General features: G+C 43.2%; 1 protein-coding gene across 2 annotated transcripts in view; it reads right to left on the bottom strand.

Annotated features, from left to right (window-relative positions):
* LOC113626476 (kinesin-like protein KIF16B) overlaps positions 1 to 26,002 on the bottom strand; it is a 280,843-nt gene that overhangs the window by 13,071 nt on the left and 241,770 nt on the right. The window lies entirely within an intron of this gene.

Raw genomic sequence — 26,002 nt, 5'->3', positions numbered from 1 at the left:
CTGACATTTGGAGAGAAAAGGACAGCTCCCAGTGACCAACATGACTGAGAGACGTTCAAATGAGAGTCTTGCTGTGTGTGGCACCTCCTGGCTCCAATGCACTTAAAGAACCAGGTCCCCAAACACTTGAGAATCAAGAAGCAGTTGCACACGAATTACTGGCATCCCGAAGTCTCCCTTCTAGTGGAACCCAGGAGCTGGATGCAGTGCGATGCTTCGGGAACCCGGAATGACGATCTCGTCCCTTTCCACCGGCCACGCCTGTGGGTGGGAGCAGGCGTTCTGTGGGAGCAGAACGATCCTTCCCTTTCAAGTCTGACCCAAGGTCATCTGTGTATCGATGGCAACTGCTCCTTGGCTGGCCTTGAACTGGGCCATCACTGAGTAACACTGAGACCCTGAATTCAGGGTAAGAGGGTAAGCTCCGGAGACTCTGCGGGGGGAAGACCCACTGCCCCTTTTTTGTTCTCTGGACCAGGGGTTCCTGATGATCCCTGTGGGACTATCTGCCTGGCAGGTTATCCTCCTGCCTCGGGAGTTACTCCTCAGGGTCCACCCGGCCCTACGCCCCGGGGAGAGCTGCGGTCGCGCCCCGGGTATGAAGAGGACCGTGGCCCCGAGTGGTGGGCCTGTGACCCTGCCTCACAGAGAGGATTAGCTGGGGGTTTGGATTATCTGCACCAATGATCACCTTCACAGGGGACAATGGCTGAGGCTGCACTAGGTCAGGGAAGGTGGAGGATGGGAGAAAAGCCAGATCAAAACTTCTCTAAATGGAACACCTCTGACTTTCAAAAAGGATAGATCTGTATTTTATATAGGGAAATGAAAACAAATTCCTTTACCAAACAGATATTATCTACAGAATTAAGCATCTAAGTTAAAAAATATAGACATTGAATCCGTGTACTTCCTGAAAGACAGTCTCCATTAGATGACTGACACCAAGATGGCCATTAGGTAATTAGATCTTGACAAAGGCATGAGTTTTCTTTCCTTAGGACCTTAGCTTGTAGCAAAATGTCATGGGTTTACGGTATCTTCTTCCTCTCAAACAAGGGATATTTACTTATTTACTCTAGAGAACGACATCCAACACATCAACTTATGATTCAAAGCTAAACTTTGGAAACGTTTAAAACTGTCCTGGACAGCTCTTAAAACCTGAGAAGCTGCTGCAGAAGAGAAGTGAGGGATGCTGCCAACCAGGAGGATGATGACATGTGTTCTTCTGGACACTCGTGTCTGGCTGTGTGAAATGCCAAATGAACCCCAAGAGTTTGTAAGCATCAGTCTTTCAGTCGTCCAAACCTGTAACATCCATGACTGTTTTCAACTGCAGGGCTGGGCAGTAAAAGTTAAAAAGTACTGACAAAATGTGGGTGGAAAGATCTTACAGATCAAAAAGAAATCTCACCAGCGAGGGGATCCTGCAGAAAGCGATGGGGCCATTTAATCGAAGCATCGGTGGGCTAACGTGACATCTGCAGACTCTGCCACAAGAAAACTGCCTTTCCAAGTAAGGAAGGTCAGTTCATAGGGACTGCACTATTACCTGAATTATTATAGCCAGATTCTTGCAAATGAGAAACTTCAAATAAATGCAATTTTTGTGAACTGGAAGATGCACTATAAATGGGAAAGGAAAGGGGAATCGCAACAACATGTACCGAGAAGAATAAATACTCCAGACTATGGAGATGGTGAGAGCAGACAGGGCCCCTCGCTGCCCACAGCACTCACTGCAGAGCCTCAAGTATGAGCCTTATGACCCACCAGCTTCCGCTGCCAGCTGGTTTAAAAAATCCATTGAGAAAAAGGCGATGGCTTCATTTACTGACATTTTCATCTTTGATTAGCAATTTTTTTTTTCTTCTTGATTTCAATAACGGTTTCTTCATTTTACTTATAAATGAGACAGGTGATCTCAATTAGAAAACAGACTAGAGAAAGTTTTGGGTTTTTTCTGCTTGCCTGGAATGACTATTATATATGTAAATGTAAACACACTGCAGTGAACTGCTGGGAATAAAAATAAAGCTATCTAAAAATGGATGGGAGTTTTACAAGGGCAAACAATAAAGATAAGTCATATGGAATTGGAACAAACTGATGTTCTTCTCCATTTTTTTCCCCCCAAATATTGTCTCTAAGGGCTGCAACATCGCTGCTTCATTACCACTATGAAATGTATGTGGAGTGTATAGAAGAGAAAAGGGAAAATTTTTTTCAAGGGAAAAAAATAGCTGGCGGAATTTAGAAATAAAGATGCAGTTTACAAAGGCAACAAAGGAGGGTGTGGAGGTTGGCTGGCACAGGCCACGATGAGCACCTTTCATCTAAGAAAAGCACGACTTACCTAGAAGACAAAGCTGAACAAATGGAGTGAAGGGAACTGAAGCATCTTCAGGAAAGCCTAACGCCAACTGGGAGGGGCTTCATAGAAGAAAAAAGATAATTTCCCAATGTTGATATAAACAGTGAGCAGAAAACTTGGTGGAGACAGGACAGAGACAGCAGTTTTCAAACAAAAGCGCAGGAAGAATTCTGATTGTGCCTTTCGGGCTGCTGCAACAAAGAAAATGTATGAAGAGGAGCCAGGCTGACCTCAATGGAAATAAACAAAACTGACTATTTCCGGAAGCAAGAATTTAGGCCTTCAGCTTTATAGCAACACTAGAAGATACAAAAGTAACCAGCAGAACGTTAAAGCAAGGGAAGGCAGGGTGAGGTGGGACACGTAGCACAATGCTTCTCAAACCACCTGCAGGGAAGGACTAGGTAAGGAGGGCGAAATGGAAAGCAGAGTAGAGGAAAATGAGAGGGGGACCAGGCCAGGAGGCTCAACACAGGCAAATGGGATTCCAGAAAGAAACGGAAAAACCTTAAAAGAGGAAATGATCACAAAAATCTCCCAGAGATGAAGGATGTGAGAGAGAGAGTCCACGCAGATAGAAGCCTGCAGAAGGAAGGGCGATCACCAAGCAGAAGAACCGTGAGCTCTCTGAACGCTGGGGACAGAGTGAGGGAGGGAGGGAGGGAGGGAGGGAGGGAGGGAGGGAGGGAGGGAGAGAGACAGAATCACGTCGCATCCAAAGGATGAGGAATCGAAATGGCTTTGAACCGCTTGACAGCAGCCGTGGAATCAGAAAACAAAGAAGCGACCCCTCTGAACTACAGAACGAAATGGTTTCCAACTAATATATTCTATCCAGCCAGGGGGCAGGTGAAGAAAGACCTCAACAGACATGTCTCTAGAAATGTACCTCCTACACGTCCGTTCTTATTTAGGAAACTACTAGGGATGTGCTCCATCAAAACGAGGGAGTAAGTCAAGAGGAAAACACGGAGCACAGGAAGCAGGGGAAACACCTGGAGAGACATCAAAGGAGGATGGAGAAGGGAGGTCCGGGTGGATGTGACCCAGGCTTACTCCAGCACACCCATAACTGATTTAAAACAAAGTTTCAAAAACTATATATACACACATACAAAAGAGTAATAGGTTCTCTCTCTCTCTCTCTCTTACCCACATACACACACACAGCAAAATGGTCAGGAAGGATAGACACCCAACCCATAAGAGCAGTTTGAGATCCTCTGAGAGCAGAGACTGGGGTCACTTATTTGGGGGGGATCTTGGACACAGAAGCAAAGGGGTGGGAAAGTAAGAGAGAGAGAAAACAAGAAAAGCCACCAGTGCTGCCGAGCAGGTCACCACCATGCATGACTGGGCCAGTCCTGCTGGGGACTCTGAGAAACATGGAGACTATGCGTCGCATCGTCCCTGGAAAGGAGGGGAGGCCGGCAGGTTCAGCCACAGACTTGCAACCCTCCCTGTGCTCCCTCCAGAGCCTCACCTCCCTCCGGCCCCGGACTGGCGTTGGCTTTGGAGGAGGCCGAGAGGGAAGAGCTGAGAGACCCCAGAGGATGCCACCAGCACAGGCTGGAACTGCCAGGCCGCGGCCAGTGTCACAGGGGGTCAGGGGCCAGGGAACAGCACACGGCATGTATCAGCTGTGGGATGGGCCTCGGGCTGGCGGTGATGGAGGGGACCCTGGCCGTGGCTGTAAGGAGGGGGCCCAGTTCAGCAGCCCAGGCTACCCACGCTGGGAGCCAGGGATGCGCAGCCAGTCTCTGCTCTCGGCTCAGCTGCTTCTCCTCCCAAGCGCTCTCACTGTGTCCTTAGCGTATGGCTTTCTGATGAGGACTTTCTGATTACGCAGCAAGCTTACTCATTATTTTCCTAAGGCTCAACAGGCATTTTTAAAGGACTTTAAATTCAAGTTTTATTGCAACCTTAGGCGATAACTCAGGCGAATGTGGCTCACGCACTGGGCCTAAGTGAATCTATCATCAAATGACTGCGGAGCACTCAGAAGAAAGAGAGGCGCCCGTGAGCTCCTGACCCCACCACGGTCTCAGCTGACACCCACCAAGCGGGACTGTGGCATCTCGGCAGGAGAAGCCGGGACGGCTGCCAGGGCAGAGCCCCGGGCCTGGGCTGCTCTGCAGTCACTTCCAGGTGCTCTTGTGCTTTCTGTTTTTACAAGAGTGGACTCTTATTTTATTCTCTTACATAACTCTATCTATAGAATTATATCTATACACAATATTGAATTATATCAAAAACTGACATCTCTACACTTATTACTTATACAGTTATAACCTATGTTTATATTCACCTATATAACTATACTTATAACTGCCTATAATTATATCCACGTAATACAATCTATAGTTAAATCTGTATCTTATCAGATCACGCTTTACCCTATCTGTAATTAATAATTTATCATGGCATGTCTCCTCCTCACGTGACGACTAACACGATTGTGATGCACCTACAACAACACAATCAGGGGCCCTAAAGGACAATCTGGTTCCCAGGAAGGGACTAGAACCTCACGGGGACACCCCTTTATCTACACCCAGGGCAATGTGTGCACTGGGGGAAGAGAAAAAGCAGCTTCTGGCAGCAGCGAGAAAGTCTAAATGAACAAACACGAACACTGCTAGAAATTACTGATACAAACATGACACTGTCGTACACATGACTCAAAAGAGTCACTAATTCCAAAGCAATTTTAGTAACTTGGCGTCACCAGAAGGAGGCAGGTGTTCCTTCCACCATCCATCACGGCTGTTCCTTCCCTCCACTTTTAGCTGTGTTTCCATCTGACACTCCCCCTGGGGCCCAGGAGCTAATTAAGTGCTTCGGTTTAGAAGACCCTTCCTCCCCGTGCCTGCTGTGCCGCAGCATGAATGTGAGTTGGCAGGGGCGGCGGCAGAGGGAGAAAAGATGCAACAGCATCTTGCGATGCAGGGTAAACAGTGGGGCCAGCAGGAACTTGGGGCTCACACCTGTGTCCAAGCAAGGCGGGCCAAGCTACCTCCAGGTACGGGCGACGGAGGAGGGAGCCCAGGCCGCCTGCCCCATGCATCCACGCCACTCGTGATGCCTGCTTCTGTTAAAGAGGCAGGGAGACATTTAATACAAGAAAACAAATAGCGATGCCTTGCTGTATCTAGGAGGAGAGCAGGAACAATCCTCCAGCTGTGGTTTAACTCGGCAATATTCAAGCTTCGTTTCATTTTGCTTTTAAAAGTAACCCCAGGAAATGAAAAATGTTCTGTACTGAACTCCACAGCGGAGCACGCCCAGCTCTTAAGCTTGCTGTACTGAGCTGCGACGCGTTCCTTTCATCTGACGCTATTTCCATAAGGAGGAAAGAGCTGGAGAATCTCTGTTGTATTTGTCAAGCCCCCAAACACCTTGTAGGCGAACACGAGCGCCAGGAAGATGACAGACGTTACTGATTTAATGGGGACTGCACATGAGGTGGGACTGATATTAGAATATCAAAAGCCTCAAAAATGGAAAAATTACCACTGCAGCTGTATCTGGGGTGAACGGAAATGGCTTCTGTCGTGGTTAGTTTTATGTGTCGACTGGGCTGGGCCACGAGGTGCCCAGATATTTGGTCAAACGTCATTCCGGTGTGTCTGTAAGGCTGTTTCTGGAGGAGATGAACATTTGCGTCAACAGACTGAGTGGCGCACACTGTCTTCCCCCACGTCGGTGGGCCTCATCCGCTAGGCTGAGCAAAAGGGCGGATGCTCTCCGGGTACAAGGAACTCCTGCCTGACTGCGCTGAGCTGGCGCAGCAGTCCTTCCTGTCTTTGGGCTTAAATGGAAACGTCAACTTGCAGAATGCAACGCACATCACCGGCTCTCCTGGTTCTCAGGCTTTTGGGCTCGGACTGGACCCACACCATTGCTCTCCCTGATCTCCGCCTGCCGACTACACATCTTGGGACTTCTCAGCCTCCATAACTGCAGAAGCCAATTCCTTATAACAAATCTCTTCCCACGTACACATCCTGGGTTCTGCTCCTCTGGAGAATACTGACTAATACAGCTTCCAAACCCTACGTTAGTGAAGTGGTAAAAAAAAAAAAAAAGCACTATTTCAGTACCACGAGTTGTGTGTAGAAATGCAGAATTCACAGGTGTATTTAATTCTAAATCTCACCGTCTTGTTAAGATTAATGTGGCGGGTCTTGGGCACACATGCTCATTTCATCACTGCCCTCAGCTCTCATTCAACTGAGTGGCCAGTCATGCTGACTCTAGCTCCGGTGTGTCTCTCTAATCCTTCCACTTTCCTCCACCCCAACTGCCATCGCATCCTCCTTCAGGCCACCGTCACGTCTTATCTGGAGACAGTAATAGCCTGGCCATTGCTCTTCCTGCCTCCGCCTCCCTGCTCCTGCCATTCTCTCCACGGTAGTGAAATCTCATTCCTCCACTCCGCTGCTTAAAGCACTCCATGGGCCCCTCCCTGTCCTGTGTCCAAAGTCACGAAGACGGCTTTAGGGTCTGGCTTTTCCTTCCCCTGTCTACGCCCACACCAGTCTCATCTTTCCCCAGCAGATTCCTGGATCCCACCCTAGTCTTGTTGAATCAGAATATACTAGAACAAGGTCTGAGAATTTGTATTTTTCAAAAAGCCCCTCGAGATAATTTCAAAGATCGGCCAGACAGGCTTGGGAACCACTGTTTTGGGAGTCACGTCCTCTGATAAGCACAGAGGTGGTACATGACTATCTGCGTAGTTCCATGATGAGTCGTCTCTGCTCCAACAGGGCCATGAGCTCCTTGAAGACAGGAAGCATTTGAGTGACACAGGCACGACAGGCTCAGCCTGGCACAGGAAGTGGTCCTGAGCGTGGCCAGTGACTGCCAGAGTCACTGGATTCCTTTAATACAGACAGCAAAGACCATCAGAGGGAGACCACCAGATTCCACATGCTTCCTGAGATGTGAGGGGACAACAGCACTGCCTCTACTGTGTTCCTGCCCCAGAAAATCAGACCTGAACTCAATCAAGCCACTCAATCTAACGACTGGTTTTCAGAAAACGCAGGATTAGAGGCGCACGGTGAACGGCACCATGGGATGCAATTAGCAAAACCTCAAATGTGAGAATTCACTGGATAAATGACATGGTTTCATCAACAAACAGATGATGAGAAAAAAAGAGGGAAGGGAAACCTATAGATTATAAGACACTTTAGAGACACGTCAACCAATACTATGTGTGGATATAAAGTAGGTCTTGATTCAAGTACATCTATTAAAAAGAAATGAGAAAATTGGTGTGGCCTGAACACTGACCAGGTATTTGTTTATATAAGAGATTAGTTAACTTGTGTGTATGTGTGTGTGTGTGTGTGTGTGTGTGTGTGTGTGATGACAATGGCACTGTGGTTATGTTTAAAAAAAAAATCCAACAATAGTGACCATATGTTGGTGGGAATGTAAACTGGTACAGCCACTATGGAGAACAGTATGGAGGTTCCTTAAAAAACTAAAAATAGAGCTACCATATGACGTAGCAACCCCAATCCTGGGCATATACCTGGAGAAAACCATTATTCGAAAGGATGCATGCACCCCAATGTTCACTGCAGCACTATTTACAATAGCCAGGACATGAAAGCAACCTAAATGTCCGTCAACAGAGGAATGGATAAAGAAGGTATGGTAGATATACACAATGGAATATTACTCAGCCATAAAAAGGAATGAAATAATGCCATTTGCAGTGACATGGATGGACCTAGAGACTGTCATACAGAGTGAAGTAAGTCAGAAAGAGAAAGACAGACATTATATGATATCGCTTACATGCGGAATCTAGAAAAATGGTACAGATGAACTTGCAAAGCAGAAATAGAGTCACACATGTAGAAAACAAACTTACGGTTACCAAGGGGGGAAAGTGGGGTGGTAGGATGAATTGGGAGATTGAGATTGACATATACACGACTATATATAAAACAGACAACTAACGAGAACCTATGTATAGCACAGGGAACTCTACTCGATGCTCTGTGGTGACCTAAATGGGAAGGAAATCTGAAAAAGAGTGGATATACGTATATGTATAACTGGTTCATTTTGCTGTACAACAGTAACTAATACAACATTGTAAAGCAAATATACTCCAAAAAATTAATTAAAAAAAAAAAGAGTCTTGCTTTTGAAGAGATATATCCTAAAATATTTATGGATAAAATATGATATCTGACATTTGTTTTAAAATAATCCTGTGAATGTGTGTGTGTGTGTGTCTCTAGTGACTAGAGGTAGAAATGAAACAAAACTGGTCACGTGCTGACAATGAGGAAACTGGGTGATGTGAGAGGGTACACTGGGTTTATTACATTATTCTTTCTGGTTTTGTAATATACACTGTCACAAAAAATAAAGTTTAAAAAATGTATGTCATTAATTTCTATATCATGATATCTCAAAGTTCCTTTAATCCACTGAAAGCTGGAGATGGTTGTATAACCCTTTGCAGAACAGAAATTTGCTAATATAATAGGATTGCATTCTTTGATTCTAAGAATTCTTTGAAACACCTGCTGTTAACAAACCTGACACTCTTAAGTAAAGGCAATTTCTCTTTTGAGCCAGAATGGGTTGTAAAGGATTGCCAAAGAAGATCCCTCTGCACAAAGGAGAACTGGGGCCATGTCCTGAAGACTCTTTTCCATGGAAACCTTATTTTGATGCTAAAATAACATACTCAAGTCCTTTGGCTTCTTCACACTAACTCGACAGAAGATCATCTCAACTTTTCTGTCTGACAGAACGAAGGGGAATTTGGTTTTAGTACAGTAGAAAGTGGTAGAAAGTACAGAGAGAAAGGGGTGGAGGAAGAGGCAACCCATATTGAGATTTCCTAAGTGACCCTTGAAGAAAAAAATCTTTACAAATCATACCGACGGTGTAATTAAACGTAGCAACAGGTCACTTAGAATATCCTAAGTGATACTACAAGACACGTGAACATGAAGGTCCTCTGAACCAAGCAGCAGTGTGAAAAAGTCTTTGTAGTAATACATGAAAATTATAGGGGAAAAGGATCTTTACAACTGTTTGTCAATTACATCAGTATTCCACCTGGCCTCTCACCTATTTTATGGTTATGTGTGATCACAAGAGATTTCCTTCCTGGTTTCCATGTTCAAATATTTTAATTTACAAAGGTGGTCTGCTGGGTGGGCACCTCATTAATTTGCATACTCTGAAAATCACTGATTCATAAAGACAGACATCTACCTTGAGTTTGGAAAGAACACGCGAATAAAAATGGTGCTTGCTAAAGATAGATAAAATAGTGACTTTCAAATTTCAGAGTAATGAGTGAGTCACTCTTAATGAAATATACATTATTATATGCTCAGCAGTGGAGAAAATATGTATGAAATATATAGCTTGTTTTGATGATGATTCCCTTCCTTTTAATAATAATTAAACCTCATACTCTTAAGAAAAATGTATACTAGTGCCAAATCGACTCACCCATCCATCCATCCATCCATCCATCCATCCATCTTCCCTCCTTTGTTTAGCAAAGCAATTAAGGGACAATAGAAAAATAAGAGGATGGAGGGAGGACAGAAGTGAAAGAAAAATGAAGATAGAAAAGGAGGAAATGAAGGAGATTATAAATGCATGATGACTGCATTTATAAAAAATTTATAAGATTCTTAAATAAACTTTATTTTCAAGAGCAGTTACAGGCTGACAGAAAAATGGAGAGGAAGGTAGAGATTTCTCATATCCACCCTTACCCTCACATACACACAGTCACTATTAAATTCCCACACCAGAAGGTTCCATTTGTTATAATCAGTAACCTACACAGACATCATTATCACCCAAAGTCCGCAGTTCACATTAGGGTTCACTCTTGTTCATCCTATGGGCTTTGACAAATGTGTACTGACATGCACCCACGATGACAATATCATACAGAGCAGTTTCATTGTCCTAAAAATCCTCTGTGCTCCACCTACTCATTCCTCCCCACCACTAACCCCTGATCCTTTGACTGTGTCCATAGTTTTGGCTTTTCCGGAATGTCACACAGTTGGAATCATACAGTATGTAGTCTTTTCAGATTGGCTTTCTTCACTGAGTTTTATGTATTTAAGTTTCCTCCATTTCTTTTCATGTCTTGATAGCTCATTTCTTTTTAATGTTGAGTACTATTTCACTGTCTGGATGTACCACAGTTTATTTATCTAGTCACCTACTGAAGGACATCTTGATTGCTCCCAAGTTTTAGCAATTATGGATAAAGCTGCTATAAACATTCATGTGTAGGTTTTTGTGTGAACATATGTTTTCAACTCACTCGAGTAAATAGCAAGGAGTGCAACTGCCAAATTGTATGGTAAGAGTGTGTTCAGTTTTATAAGAAACTTCCAAACTGTCTTCAAAAGTGGCTGTATCATTATGCATTCCCACCACCAGTGAAGGAGAGTCCCCGTTGCGCCACATCCTCACTGGCACCTGACGTCCACGGTGTTCTGGATATGGGCCATTCTAACAGGTGTACAGAGATATCTCATTGTTATTTTAACCTGCAATTCCCAATTGACGTATGATGTTGATTAACATCCTCTTATATGGTTATTTGCCATGGGCATATTTTCTTTGGGGAAATGTCTGTTCAGGTCTTCTATTTTTTTTCATTGGGTTTTTCATTTTCTTACTGTTGAGTTTTAAAAGTTCAAAGTACGTTTTGGATAAGAGTCCTTTATCAGATGTGTCTTTTGCAGATATTTTTTCCCAGTATGAGGCTGGTATTCTCATTCTCTTGGCATTGTCTTTTGTAGAGCAGAAATTTTCAATTTTAATAAAGTCCAGCTTATCAACTATTTCTTTCATGGATCATGGATTTCTTGTATCTAAAAAGTAATCACCATACCCAAGGTCATCTGGGTTTTCTCCTATGTCACCTTCTAGGAGTTTTAGAGTTCTGCATTTTACATTTAGGTCTACGATCCATTTTCAATTACTTTTTTGTGAAGGGTATGAGGTCTATGTCACGAATCTTTTGTTTTGCATGTGGATGTCCAGTTGTTCCTGAATCATTTGTTGAAAACACTATTTCTGTTCCACTGTATGCCTTTACTCCTCTGCCTAAGATCAGTTGACTATACTTACATGGGTATATTTCTGTACTCCCTATTCTGTTCCATTAATATATTGATCTATTCTGTTGCCCATAACATACTGTCTGGATTACTGTGGCTTTACGGTTAAGTCTTTTGGTTTTTTTTTTTAATTTTTTAATTTTTATTTATTTTTTTATACAGCAGGTACTTATTAGTCATCAATTTTATACACATCAGTGTATACATGTCAATCCCAATCGTCCAATTCAGCACGCCACCATCCCCACCCCCACGCGGCTTTCACCCCCTTGGTGTCCATATGTTTGTTCTCTACATCTGTGTCTCAATTTCTGCCTTGCAAACCAGTTCATCTGTACCATTTTTCTAGGTTCCACATATATGTGTTAATATACAAAATTTGTTTTTCTCTTTGACTTACTTCACTCTGTATGACAGTCTCTAGATCCATCCACATCTCAACAAATGACCCAATTTCATTCCTTTTTAGGGCTGAGTAATATTCCATTGTATATATGTACCACATCTTCTTTATCCATTCGTCTGTTGATGGGCATGCAGCTTGCTTCCATGACCTGGCTATTGTAAATACTGCTGCAATGAACATTGGGGTGCATGTGTCTTTTTGAATTGTGGTTTTCTCTGGGTATATGCCCAGTACTGGGATTGCTGGATCATATGGTGATTCAATTTTTAGTTTTCTAAGGAACCTCCATAATGTTCTCCAGAGCGGCTGTATCAATTTACATTCCCACCAACAGTGCAAGAGGGTTCCCTTTTCTCCACACCCTCTCCAGCATTCGTTGTTTGTAGATATTCTGATGATGTCCATTCTAACTGGTGTGAGGTGATACCTCACTGTAGTTTTGATTTGCATTTCTCTAATAATTAGTGATGTTGAGCAGCTTTTCATGTACTTCTTGGCCATCTGTATGTCTCCTTTGGAGAAATGTCTATTTAGGTCTTCTGCCCATTTTTGGATTGGGTTGTTTGCTTTCTTGATATTGAGCTGCATGAGCTGTTTATATATTTTGGAGATTAATCCTTTGTCCGTTGATTCACTTGCAAATATTTTCTCCCATTCTGAGGGTTGTCTTTTCATCCTGTTTATGGTTTCCTTTGCTGTGCAAAAGCTTTGAAGTTTCATTACGTCCCATTTGTTTATTTTTATTTTTATTTCCATTACTCTAGGAGATGGATCAAAAAAGATCTTGTTGTGATTTATGTCAAGGAGTGTTCTTCCTATGTTTTCCTCTAAGAGTTTTATAGTGTCCAGTCTTACATTTAAGTCTCTAATCCATTTTCACTTTATTTTTGTGTATGGTTTTAGGGAGTGTTCTAATTTCATTCTTTTACATGTAGCTGTCCAGTTTTCCCAGCACCACTTACTGAAGAGACTGTCTTTTCTCCATTGCACATCCCTGCCTCCTTTGTCATAGATTAGTTGACCATAGGTGTGTGGGTTTATCTCTGGGCTTTCTATCCTGTTCCATTGATCTATGTTTCTGTTTTTGTGTCAATACCATATTGTTGTGATTACTGTAGCTTTATAGTATAGTCGGAAGTCAGGGAGTCTGATTCCTCCAGCTCCGTTTTTTTCTCTCAAGACTGCTTTGGCTATTCACGGTGTTTTGTGTCTCCAAACAAATTTTAAGATTTTTTGTTCTAGTTCTGTAAAAAATGCCATAGGTAATTTGATAGGGATTGCATTGAATCTATAGATTGCTTTGGGTAGTACAGTCATTTTCACAATATTGATTCTTCCAATCAAGAACATGGTATATCTCTCCATCTGCTGGTATCATCTTTAATTTCTTCCATCAGTGTCTTCTCGTTTTCTGCATACAGGTCTTTTGTCTCCCTACATAGGTTTATTCCTAGGTATTTTATTCTTTTTGTTGCAGTGGTACATGGTAGTGCTTCCTTAATCTCTCTTTCACATTTTTCATCATTAGTGTATAGGAATGCAAGAGATTTCTCTGCATTAATTTTGTATCCTGCAACTTTACCAAATTCATTGATTAGCTCTCATAGTTTTCTGGTGGCATCTTAGAATTCTCTATGTATAGTATCATGTCATCTGCAAACAGTGACAGTTTTACTTCTTCTTTTCCAATTTGTTTTCCTTTTATTTCTTTTCCTTCTCTGATTGCCGTGGCTACAACTTCCAAAACTATGTTGAAAAATAGTGGCAAGAGTGGACATCCTTGTCCTGTTCCTGATCTCAGAGGAAATGCTTTCAGTTTTTCATTGTTGAGAATGATGTTTGCTGTGGCTTTGTTGTATATGGCCTTTATTATGTTGAGGTAGGTTCCCTCTGTGCCCACTTTCTGGAGAGTTTGTATCATAAATGGGTGTTGAATTTTGTCAAAAGCTTTTTCTGCATCTATTGAGATGATCATATGGTTTTTATTCTTCAATTTCTTAAAATGGTGTATCACACCGATTGATTTATGTATATTGAAGAATCCTTGCATCCCTGGGATAAATCCCATTTGATCATGGTTTTGATCCTTTTAATGTGTTGTTGGAATCTGTTTGCTAGTATTTCGTTGAGGATTTTTGCATCTGTATTCATCAGTGACATTGGTCTGTAATTCCTTTTTTTGTAGTATCTTTGTCTGGTTTTGGTATCAGGGTGATGGTGGCCTCACAGAATGAGTCTGGGAGTGTTCCTTCCTCCGCAATTTTTTGGAAGAGTTTCAGAAGGATGGGTGTAAGCTCTTCTCTAAATGTTTGATAGAATGCACCTGTGAAGCCATCTGGTCCTGGACTTTTGTTTGTTGGAAGACTTTTAATCACAGTTTCAATTTCACTACTTGTGATTTGTCTATTCATATTTTCTATTTCTTGCTGGTTCAGTCCTGGAAGGTTATACCCTTCTAAGAATTTGCCCATTTCTTCCAGGTTGGCCATTTTATTGGCATAGAGTTGCTTGTAGTAGTCTCTTAGGATGCTGTGTATTTTTGCGGTGTCTGTTGTAACTTCTCCTTTTTCATTTCTAATTTTATTGCTTTGAGTCCTCTCCCTCTTTTTCTTGATGAGTCTGGCTAATGGTTTATCAATTTTGTTTATCTTCTCAAAGAACCAGCTTTTAGTTTTACTGATCTTTGCTATTGTTTTCTTTGTTTCTATTTCATTTATTTCTGCTCTGATCTTTATCATGTCTTTCCTTCTGCTAACTTTGGGCTTTGTTTGTTCTTCTTTCTCTAGTTCCTTTAGGTATAAGGTTAGATTGTTTATTTGAGATTTTTCTTGTTTCTTGAGGTGGGCTTGTATAGCTATAAACTTCCCTCTTAGAACTGCTTTTGCTGCATCCCATAGGTTTTGGATCGTCGTGTTTTGTCATTTGTCTCTAGGTATTTTTTGATTTCCTCTTTGATTTCTTCAGTGATCTCTTGGTTATTTAGTAACGTACTGTTTAGCCTCCAAGTGTTTGTGTTTTTTACGTTTTTTTCCCTGTAATTCATTTCTAATCTTATAGCGTTGCGGTCAGAAAAGATGCTTGATATGATTTCAATTTTCTTAAATTTACTGTGGCTTGATTTGTGACCCAAGATGTGATCTATCCTGGAGAATGTTCCGCGTGGACTTGAGAACAAAGTGTAATCTGCTGTCTCTGGATGGAATGTCCTATGAATAACAAATCTATCTGGTCTATTGTGTCATTTAAAGCTTCTGTTTCCTTATTTATTTTCATTTTGGATGATCTGTCCATTGGTGTAAGTGAGGTGTTAAAGTCCCCCACTATTATTGTGTCACTGTCGATTCCCTATTTTATAGCTGTTAGCATTTGCCTTATGTATTGAGTGCTCCTATGTTGGGTGCACATATATTTATAATTGTTATATCTTCTTCTTGGATTGATCCCTTGATCATTATGTAGTGTCCTTCCTTGTCTCTTGTAACATTCCTTATTTAAAAGTCTAGTTTATCTGATATGAGCATTGTTACCCCAGCTTCCTTTTGATTTCCATTGGCATGGAATATCTTTTTCCATCCCCTCACTTTCAGTCTGTATGTGTTCCTAGGTCTGAAGTGGGTCTCTTGTAGACAGCATACAGATGGGTCTTGTTTTTGTATCCATTCAGCGAGCCTGTGTCTTTTGGTTGGAGCATTTAATCCATTCACGTTTAAGGTAATTATCGATTTCTATGTTCCTATGACCATTTTCTTAATTGTTTTGGGTTTGTTTTTGTAGGTCCTTTTCTTCTCTCGTGTTTCCCACTTACAGAAGTTCCTTTAGCATTTGTTGTAGAGCTAGTTTGGTGGTGCTGAATTCTCTTAGCTTTTGCTTGTCTGTAAAGCTTTAGATTTCTCCATCAAATCTGAATGAGATCCTTGCCGGGTAATTTTGGTTGTTGGTTCTTCTCTTTCATCACTTTAAGTATATCATGCCACTCCCTTCCGGCCTGTAGAGTTTCTGCTGAGAATTCAGCTGTTAACCTTATGGGAGTTCCCCTGTATGTTATTTGTCATTTTTCCCTAGCTGCTTTCAATAATTTTTCTTTGTCTTTAATTTTTGTCAGTTTGATTACTATGTGTCTCGGCATGTTTCTCCTTGGGTTTACCCTGCGTGGGAAGCTCTGTGCTTCCTGGACTTGGGTGGCTATTTCCTTTCCCATGTTAGGGAAGTTTTCGACTATAATCTCTTCAAATATTTTCTCTGGTCCTTTCTCTCTCTCCTCTCCTCCTGGGACCCCTATACCGCAAATGTTGTTGCGTTTAATGTTGTCCCAGAGGCCTCCTAGGCTGTCTTCATTTCTTTTCATTCTTTTTTCTTTATTCTTTTCCGCAGCAGTGAATTCCACCATTCTGTCTTTCAGGTCACTTCTCCATTCTTCTGCCTCAGTTATTCTGCTATTGCTTCCTTCTAGTGTAGTTTTCAGTTCAGTTATTGTATTGTTCATCTCTGTTTGTTTGTTCTTTAATTCTTCTAGGTCTATGTTAAACATTTCTTGCATCTTCTCCATCTTTGCCTCCATTCTTTTTCCGAGGTTCTGGATCATCTTCACTATCATTATTCTGAATTCTTTTTCTGGAAGGTTGCCTATCTCCAATTCATTTAGTTCTTTTTCTGGTGTTTTACCTTGTTCCTTCATCTGGTACATAGCCCTCTGCCTTTTCATCTTGTCTATCTTTCTGTGAATGTGGTCTTTGTTCCACAGGCTTCAGGATTGTAGTTTTCTTGCTTCTGCTGTCTGCCCTCTGGTGGATGAGGCTATCTCAGAGGCTTGTGCAAGTTTCCTGATGGGAGGGACTGGTGGTGGGTAGAGCTGACTGTTGCTCTGGTGGGCAGAGCTCAGTAGAACTCTAATCCGCTTGACTGCTGATGGGTGGGGCTGTGTTCCCTCCCTGTTGGATGTTTGGCCTGAGACAACCCAACACTGGAGCCTACCTGGGCTCTTTGGTGGGGCTAATGGCAGACTCTGGGAGGGCTCACGCCAAGGAGTACTTCACAACTTCTTCTGCCAGTGTCCTTGTCCCTATGGTGAGCCACAGCCACCCCCCACCTCTACAGGAGACCCTCCAACACTAGCTGTAGGTCTGGTTCAGTCTCCCCTGGGGTCACTGCTCCTTCCTCTGGGTCCCGATGCACACACTACTTTGTGTGTGCCCTCCAAGAGTGGAGTCTCTGTTTCCCCCAGTCCTGTCGAAGTCCTGCAATCAAATCCCACTAGCCTTCAAAGTCTGATTCTCTAGGAATTCCTCCTCCTGTTGCCGGACCCCCAGGTTAGGAACCTGACATGGGGCCGAGAACCTTCACTCCAGTGGGTGGACTTCTGGGGTATAAGTGTTCTCCAGTCTGTGAGTCACCCACCCAACACTTATGGGATTTGATTTTACTGTGATTGCGCCCCTCCTACCGTCTCATTGTGGCTTCTCCTTTTTCTTTGGATGTGGGGTATCTTTTTTGGTGAGTTTCAGTGTCTTCCTGTTGATGATTGTCCAGGAGCTAGTTGTGATTCTGGTGTTCTCACAAGAGGGAGTGAGAGCATGTCCTTCTACTCCGCCATCTTGGTTCCTAATCCTATGGTTAAATCTTGAAGCTGGGTACTGTCAGTCCACCCACTTTGTTTTTCGCCTTCAGTATGGCACTGGCTATTCTGGGTCTTTTGCCTCTCCATACAGGCTTTAGAATCAGTTTGTCCATGTCCACAAATATCTTGCTGGGGGACTGCACTGAATCTATAGACCAAGTTGCAAGACCTGATATCTTGACAATATTGAAACTTCCTATCGATAAACATGAACTATGTCTACATTAGTTTAGTTTTTTGATTTCTTTCATCAGAGTTTTTATAGTTTTCTTCATATAGATCTTAAACATATTTTATTAAATGTTTACCTAAGTATCTAATTTGGGGAGTGCTAATGTACATTCTATTGTGTTTTAAATTTCAATCCCCCTTTTTCATTGCTGGTATATAGGAAAGTGATTGACTATGATATATTAACCTTGTATCCTGCAATCTTGCCATAATTTTTTCTGTTCCAGGAGACTTTCTGTCAATTATTTTAGATTTTCTACAGAGACAATCATGTCACCTGTGAATAAGAGTTTTATTTCCTCCTTCTCAATCAGAATAACCTTTTTTTTTTTTTTCGGTAGGCGGGCCTCTCACTGTTGTGGCCTCTCCCGTTGCAGAGCACAGGCTCCGGACGCGCAGGCTCAGAGGCCATGGCTCACGGTCCCAGCCGCTCCGCGGCATGTGGGATCTTCCCGGACCGGGGCACAAACCCGTGTCCCCTGCGCCGGCAGGCGGACTCTCAACCACTGCGCCACCAGGGAAGCCCAGAATAACCTTTTATTGCCTTTTCTTATCTTAGTGCATTAATTAGAACTTTGTTTAATTTTAAAAGTATGCTGTAAGTCACCACACAGCGATTGGAATGTAGCAATTTTTAAAAGAATGATCATTTCTAGTGTTTGCTATGAACCCAGCGCCTATCCAAGTATTTTACATGTATTATCTCATTTAACCTTCACAACAACTCTCTGAAGTGGGTACTATTATTATCCCCATTTTAAGGATGAGAAAAACTGATCCACAGAGAGGTTAAGAAACCTGTTTAAGGTTACCCAGTCAGTAAGTAGCAGAGCAAGGATCCACAACTAGGTCTGCTGGACTGTATAATGTATGTTTTTAACCATTATCCTGTATCAATTTGGGATGTATTATGGGCTAGGGCCTATGTCTTGTACAGGTGTTTCTTAAACACCACTCTCATTTGATCTGCTCAGCAACTCTGAAAGTTAGCTCTTCTTATCCCTGTTTCCCATTAAGACTGATGAAGCTCAGAATGGGTAAGTAACCAGCCCAGTGGCCTACTGCAAAGTGGCATTTAAACCCATTCATGCATGTGCTCTGGCTTTGAAAATGTTTTTTGTCAGAACAAATATGTGATATTTGCTATTCAGTGCAGCTTTAAGTGATCATTCAACAAACACTTACTGAGGGCCTGTTAAGGGCCAGAAACTGTTCTAGGCACTGAGGAGACAGAAGTGAATAGGCAGCTGGAAACCCTGTCCTCACAGAACTTACCTTCTAGTAAAATATAAAGCATTTAAAAACAAAACAAACTGACAAACAAAAAAATCCCCCCAACCACTGCAAAGTGCTTGACCAAGAAGCCACAGAGGCATCTGGTGGGGAGTGAAGGGGCAGGGCTCTCCGAGGAGAGGACGTCTGAGCTGACGGAGGTGCTCCAGCCTCGGAGATGCTTCTGCTGACTTAATCCCAAGTCAGTAACAACATGAAGACCCTGACTGCCTGCTTAGAGCTTTAGATTGGGAGCCCAGTGATGGGGAAGAGTTTTCCCACTTGCAGTGAGTTTTGAGTCCCTAAGTTGTTAGCCATCAGCCCACACAGGATGCCACGTGGGGAAGGGGAAAAACGGCAGAGTAAAACTGACAGTATGGCGGGCGCTTCCCTTGTCCCTCCAGCCTCCATCTGGGTTTGGAAGTTGATCCTCTCCTTGTAAACATGTGTTTCAATTTTGGTTTCTTCTCAATTAAACCAAAGACTCTGCATGGAAACCAAAGTGGGATTTTCCCTCCAGATGGGGACTCACTCTTCTGATGTGACCATAAAGTGCCAACTTACACTGATATGGAAGGACTTCAGTTGTGTAAAATGGTTTCTTGATGGGCACTTTGCCTCTGGAGTTCATTCTTTCCCAGACTTCCTCCCCCTCACGGCACCGCTTACTTACAGTGTACACACTTCATCATGTAACTCTAACAACTCCATTACTCACAGTGTACATACTTCATCATGTAATTCTAACAACTCCATGGAGCAGATATGATTTCTGCCACTTAACAAGTAAGGAACTAAAGTTTAGGGAGGGAACTAAGGTCACAGGACACGGGAGTAGTCTCACAGAGCTGGGTTGCAAGTGCAGGTCTGACTCTAGAACCTTCTGCATTATTCCAATACCACATGGAGTTTCCCATCTCCTTCCCAAATCTTCAAGCCAGATCACAGCAATTTTAGCCCCTCTGACTTCACGAAGCACCGCGATGAAACAGCCCCCAAAGTCCAGCTCAGTCTCCTCCCACACAGCGACAGCCACGTAACCCCCTTCAGAAATGCTCTGTGATCAACAAATCACAGAAAACAGTCACTGCTAATACGAATGACCACACAACCAGAAAAGGTAAAATACATAAAAACATAAATGAGGAGGGAAACGGTTCTTCCCGTGAGGTATTTTTCACTCTCTGCCTACTTTGGTAATGGTTCCGCCATTATCCGTTCTGTAAGATCAGCAGAGAGTAGATGGAAAGAATGTTCAATTAAGCACAGAATTGCCAGATAGCTTTCAGGTAGCCGAACGAGTGAGAAAATGCAAGGATTTTCACCTCCTGAAATGTATTGTGAAACTGAAAGGATTCAACCTATACAATGTCTAAACCAAAATGATTCTACTGTTGGAAATCAAAGGTTTGAAAGTAACATAAAACTGAAGTGTCAACAGAAGCAGACACTGCTGTTAGTCAGAAAAGCTGGGCTGTGCAGGGAAGTGGCCCCTGGTGCTGGGCAGGGGGACGTAGCACTACGGCAGCCGCCGTAACACCCACGTTGTAAGGCAGGTAAGGCATGGGAACCACCAAGACTTTTATTTTGAAAACAACTCCTCATTTAGTTCACGTTAGAAAAGACGACACCTGTGAGCTCTGGGCATCTCTCTATTGTAAGAAAAAGTGATGAGACGCAGCTGAGGGCCGGACGGGTGCTCGCAGCTAAGCTCGGTATTCTCCTGTCAAGGGCAGACAGCTCCAAAGGACACCAAGACCAGGCGAGGCTACTCTGTGACCACGAGCGAGACAGAAAGAAAAACAAAACCCAAAAAACACTCCACAATCATGTCTGAACACAAAAACATGAATACTGTACAAACCATGAAAATGATCAAATACCCCCCTCCTCTGGCTAACAGGATGACTGCTGTGTTTCTTATCAATCATAGTTTTAACCTCACTCTGTTCTTCTTGCCTTCCAGATAAGAATTATTAAGACACCCAATCAGAGAAATGGCCCAACATCCAATCCAGAGCAAAGGCCGCTTGCTTGCCCTCTGCCCCAAATCACCTAACCCAGGGCCAAGTCCTATCACAAGGTCTTGGTAACACCTTGCTGAGATGCCCCCTGCTTCCCATGGTATCTGTTCTTTCTCAGGGCAGGGAATTAATAAATCTAACATACTGTTAAAAAAGTAGGTGTATGTCTGGGGGTCACTGGCCGAAACGCACTATTTGTCAGGCAGAGGCTTGGGGTACATCAGGCGTGCTGGGGACGCCACAGTGGGCAGCCTCACTGTCAGCGACTCGGGAGACATGCAAAGAGAGCCGACCGGCTGTGAACAACAGCTATGTAAACGCAGAGGAACTGTGCTCGTGTCGTAATGATCCTAGGCCTCTCATCTTTCTCACACCGGACAGTAGCTCAACTGTGACTCAATCATCAGAAAGCATTTCTACATTTCAGATGACAATTTTACAGGGTGAAAGAAAGGGTGGTGTTACATCATGAGATTCCTGGTATCTTCCAAGTATCACCATAAGAACAGTCACAAAATCTTAGTGTCTTTGTCCTCAGAAATTGATTTTGCAAATAGATGTAACAAACTGAGGTGCTCACATTGCTACACTTCATGACTGCAGGTGGGGGGCATTCTTTTGTCCTCCCCTGGCTCTTAAAGCAGATCTGAAACGTGCTGGAAGGCGCCATCACTGTGGCCAACTGTCCTCGTCACCACCACCACTTTCATTCACCACGGTACCACCTAACATTTCGGAGTGCTTCCCTCTGTACCAGAGGCCGTGTGATGTCCATGATCTCATTTAACCCTCAGGTCAACTCCTGGAAGATGGTGGTATTATTTGTCTTCATTTGTCAGTGATAAAGGACACTGACAGTGACATTAACTCCAAAGGAACAAAGCCAGGATGCAGCGCCCCAGGCCCATGCTCTAAGCTTCCACACTACCTTTATCCATCTTAATAATGCTCTAGCCAGTGACTTGAAAATGGGGAAGATGTGATCTTGGGCTGCTGCCTGCTCTAGTACGTTCAAGAAAACGTCCGAGAAACTTCTCAGGTTCTTACACCTAAAGGTAGTGGTTTTATTCTTGAAAGCTTTACTGTTTTATTAGAGGATTTCACTTGTTTTCATTAATTACAGTTACTCCTTGAAATGACAGACTACTGAGATGATTAGCAGAAATGTTTCCAAGTAGATGATAACATTCTTTGAAATTAGTGACCCAAAATGCACCTCTCATCAATCAACAAAAACAAAACAAAAAACTCATCTATTTGGGGCTAATATCGGCAGATTTTCTGAGAATTCAGTGAATAATACAGTGAATGTGAAGCACGTGTGAAATATCATGGGAGATGAAGAATTCAATTAGACGTTGATTCTGTTGCCTTCAAGTAACTGAACAGTATAATAGGGGAGATCTGAGACATAAACATACCTTTTGATACAAGCAAGAAAGTACCAAGAATGTTAAAAGAAGTGGAGGTGAAATCTCATGGACATTCCAGAACAAAGTGTGCAGAAGACCCAGCTGTATCTCGAGCTCAGAGTGTGCTGAGGATTAAGAGAAGGAGGCTGCCCTGAAAGACACTCTAGTATAGACTGAGGCTTTGCCACTCACTGGCTACATGACCTTCTTTATCCTCCCCAAGACTTAACTTTCTCACCTGTAAAATGGAGATAACAGAAGTCACCTCAAAAGCTGGCTGGAGGAGTAAATGGCATGATATATCAAGCCTTTCACTCATGCCTGGCACTCAGTAGACACCCAGTAAATGTGAGACAGCAGTAGTACTATGTGAAAGCCTACGGAATTGCCAATATCCCACCATTTTTGACCTACGACAATGACAGGTTCAACCTGATGGTAATGGTATCTGGCTTCAAGTACAGTAACAAGCACCCTTCTGCTCCACGTAACTCATCAGACAGAGACTGATGTGATCATTTCCTGTTACCTCCACAGCCTTTTCTGCTGGGCTGTCGTCCGCGTTACAAGAAGGGCTTGGAGGAGCTGAGCACCGTGTCACACGTGGGGAGAGCCGCTATCAGAACCCTCTGGCTGCCCGAGAGCAGGGTCTGCCCACGATGTGCACATTTACACTGAACGGTTCCAGCGGGGCTGGGATTCCGCCCACGTTAGAAACAGGGGGTTCCGCCCACGTTAGAAACCTCCAGAGACTCTGGCTCTTGTGGAGCAAAAGCGCTTGGCGGCATTTGGGCATGAGATGCAAAGCAGTAACAGGCCAGATTCTGGAAAACCTGGCCCCGGGTTATAAGCTACAGTGGTCCTGGTAACTCTTTGTGGGTGGAGCCTATACACGTTTACCAATAAGAGTGAGTTCTGGAGGCCAAATGTACACTTCACCACTGAGCATCACCACGTCCTGACTCACTGCTGCCTTCTCCTGGTGCTACACACCCCAACCCCACACGGCTACCACCACACGCACCACTAATATTCCTCTCTCTGCGGTGATAAAACTAATCTCTAGAACATCTCGTGACAGGCAGAAATTTCTGCTGTTACCCATCATTTTTAGAATAATTATTTTAACATCGTTATAAATAGGATTTAACCTTATATAAGTTAGAAAGTAGGTATCTATGTCTTTCATGTGAAAACATTTGACACTTTTTGTTGATAAACTCAAACACAAGGTCCAAATCTTGCAGCTATTTTAATAGCAAGGAAGATCGAAACGCAACTGGATGCTTGCTGAGAACGCTGCTCTAGGCAGCTCGATCGGCGTGAGGAGGTTTGTAAAGCTGTGTTTCTGGATTTTAAAAATCAGCGGATAATTCCTTTGGCGCAAACACCATGTATATTGGTGTGTGCCGGTACAAATGTGTCCTACTGAAACCCACCTTTCTGTACATGCCTACGTATTCAACTATACCTCCAGGTAGAGTTTCATACAGCAATGTAAACATATGCTCTTTGAGGGCAAGAAGTGTCTCATTCCCCTTGATATTCTATATAACACCTAGCACTGTCCCCAGCACGTATCAGGAATTAAATAAATGTATACTGAATTAAATAGGAAGCTCAGGGACAATAAATGTTAATTTTCACATGAAAATGCACTACATCAGTGACTCTTGGTGTTAGCGTGAAAATAAAAATCATAATAGTTGCAGGAAATCAACTCAAGAATGTCAGGTTAACTTTCCGGTAAAGTGAAGCTGAATTACACTCTCTCCTTGACAAGAACATAATATTCTAAGATTTAACAGTCAACATGAGACGAAATACACTTAATTTAAAATGTAAGCCCCTCAATTTCCACAAGCTGTGGGGAATCCATTCCTTATGGGTTAATGCCACAGGTAAACCACAGTCACGGGCAATGGGAGGGATGCTTGTATCCGCAGAGATGTTGACATAAAACTCTGTTTGTCAACAGCTGATGGCTCGGTAGGGCTAAGTGATTAAGCAGGAGATCCTGAAAAAGCAAACATGGGTTCCACCTGAAAGTACCAAGAATGAAAAGGTGCCCTGAGCTTTGCTCTGACTCTGGAAGCTGGAGTGGAAAGACAAGAGTCCCCAAGAGCAGGGCTCACAAACGCACAGCACACAAACGCCCAATCTGTGGGGCACGGCTGGCACCATGTGCATTTAATTGGAGCCCTGAGTAAGTAGGGATGACAACAGCTACTTCCTGTTAGTTTACAAACTTGTTTTTATACACTGTCGTTCTGCACGTTTCCATTAAAGACAAGTCTGGATTACTGACGCAGGTAAGGGTTCCGGAAAGAAAACCATCACTAGTTCTACTGTGAGTTTTAAATTGTTTGTATGATACAATTAAACCTTTAAGAGAACTTGGTCAAGCAGGCTCACCACGATAACCTTTCCCTTGAATGTAAGCTCTTCAGTTGGGTATCAGGGTCATACCACCTCATAGGCTGATTTTTAGAGCCCTGCAACGACCCATCCAAACTTCAGTCGTAATAGTTCCAGCACCCTTTCAAAGGTGTAATTCTATAGTTTAACTCACAGGCCTGTAAGCATGGCCACACCCTGAAACTCTTCTTTCCTCAGATCACTTCTATACTGAGGATCTCAAGTCTCTAAAATGCCCCTCGTGGACCACAGTCTTCTAGTCTTCAATTTCTCCACAGTCCCCACTCCCCCCTTTTGCTCTCACTGCAACCTCCAGCCTCTGGAGGTTTCCCTAAGGCTTGGTTCACTGGTATTCACTGGACCCCATGGGCAGCCATTTCAAACTGGCTGTCTCCAGGAATGAGAAAAATACCGCCGTTTTCTGGAGACTTTCACAATTCAGAAAGGGCTGTCTCAGGCCTCCTCTTATTTGATTTCATTTGCAATACGTCTTCTTTTTCTTCCTCTTAAAAGAGTAGCAGAGGGGACTTTGCGAGGCCCCAGGAAGCTTGCTAACTGGAGTGAGCTATTTGTAATTTTATCCTGCCTGCCTCAGTGGCTCACAGCGGCAAGAGGGTAGCCCATGCCCGAGGGTTACCTGCGACCATGCCTCAGCACACTCTGCCTCGGTAGCATCATATGCCAACCAAACAAGCAGCTCTAGCCTGCAAAGCAATACAAGCTCTACGGAGCAGTCAACAGTGCATGCCAGCAGGGAGGCAGTCAGAAAAACAACAGTTGTGTTGAACCAAAGCTCTCCACGGAGCTGGCTCAGAAGACGAAGTTAAAATAAGTCCAACAGAACCTAACCATGACTAAAATGGGTATGTGTCTTTTTGCTTCCAGCCACCTTGAAAAAGTAACAACGATGCAATACTACAAATCTTCAGTTAATTAATTCAAGTTTTTGGCAGCAAGCTTCTTACCCCCAGCCTGCATTGTGTACCATCTGTCTACGTGAACATTCAGTTCTCACCCACAACCTGCTTCCTAACCCTTGGTATAAATGTATCTCCTCAAAACCCAGGAAAACGCTCTGTTGGGGGTGGGGGGAAGGACTTAT

Source organism: Aethalodelphis obliquidens, unplaced genomic scaffold (genome assembly GCF_003676395.1).
Source record: "Aethalodelphis obliquidens isolate GAN/ISIS:26980383/991018 unplaced genomic scaffold, ASM367639v1 scaffold18, whole genome shotgun sequence".
NCBI classification, from domain to species: Eukaryota; Metazoa; Chordata; class Mammalia; order Artiodactyla; family Delphinidae; genus Aethalodelphis; species Aethalodelphis obliquidens.
Note: the sequence above shows the minus strand (reverse complement) of the source record. Positions and strands in the feature narration are given on the sequence as shown.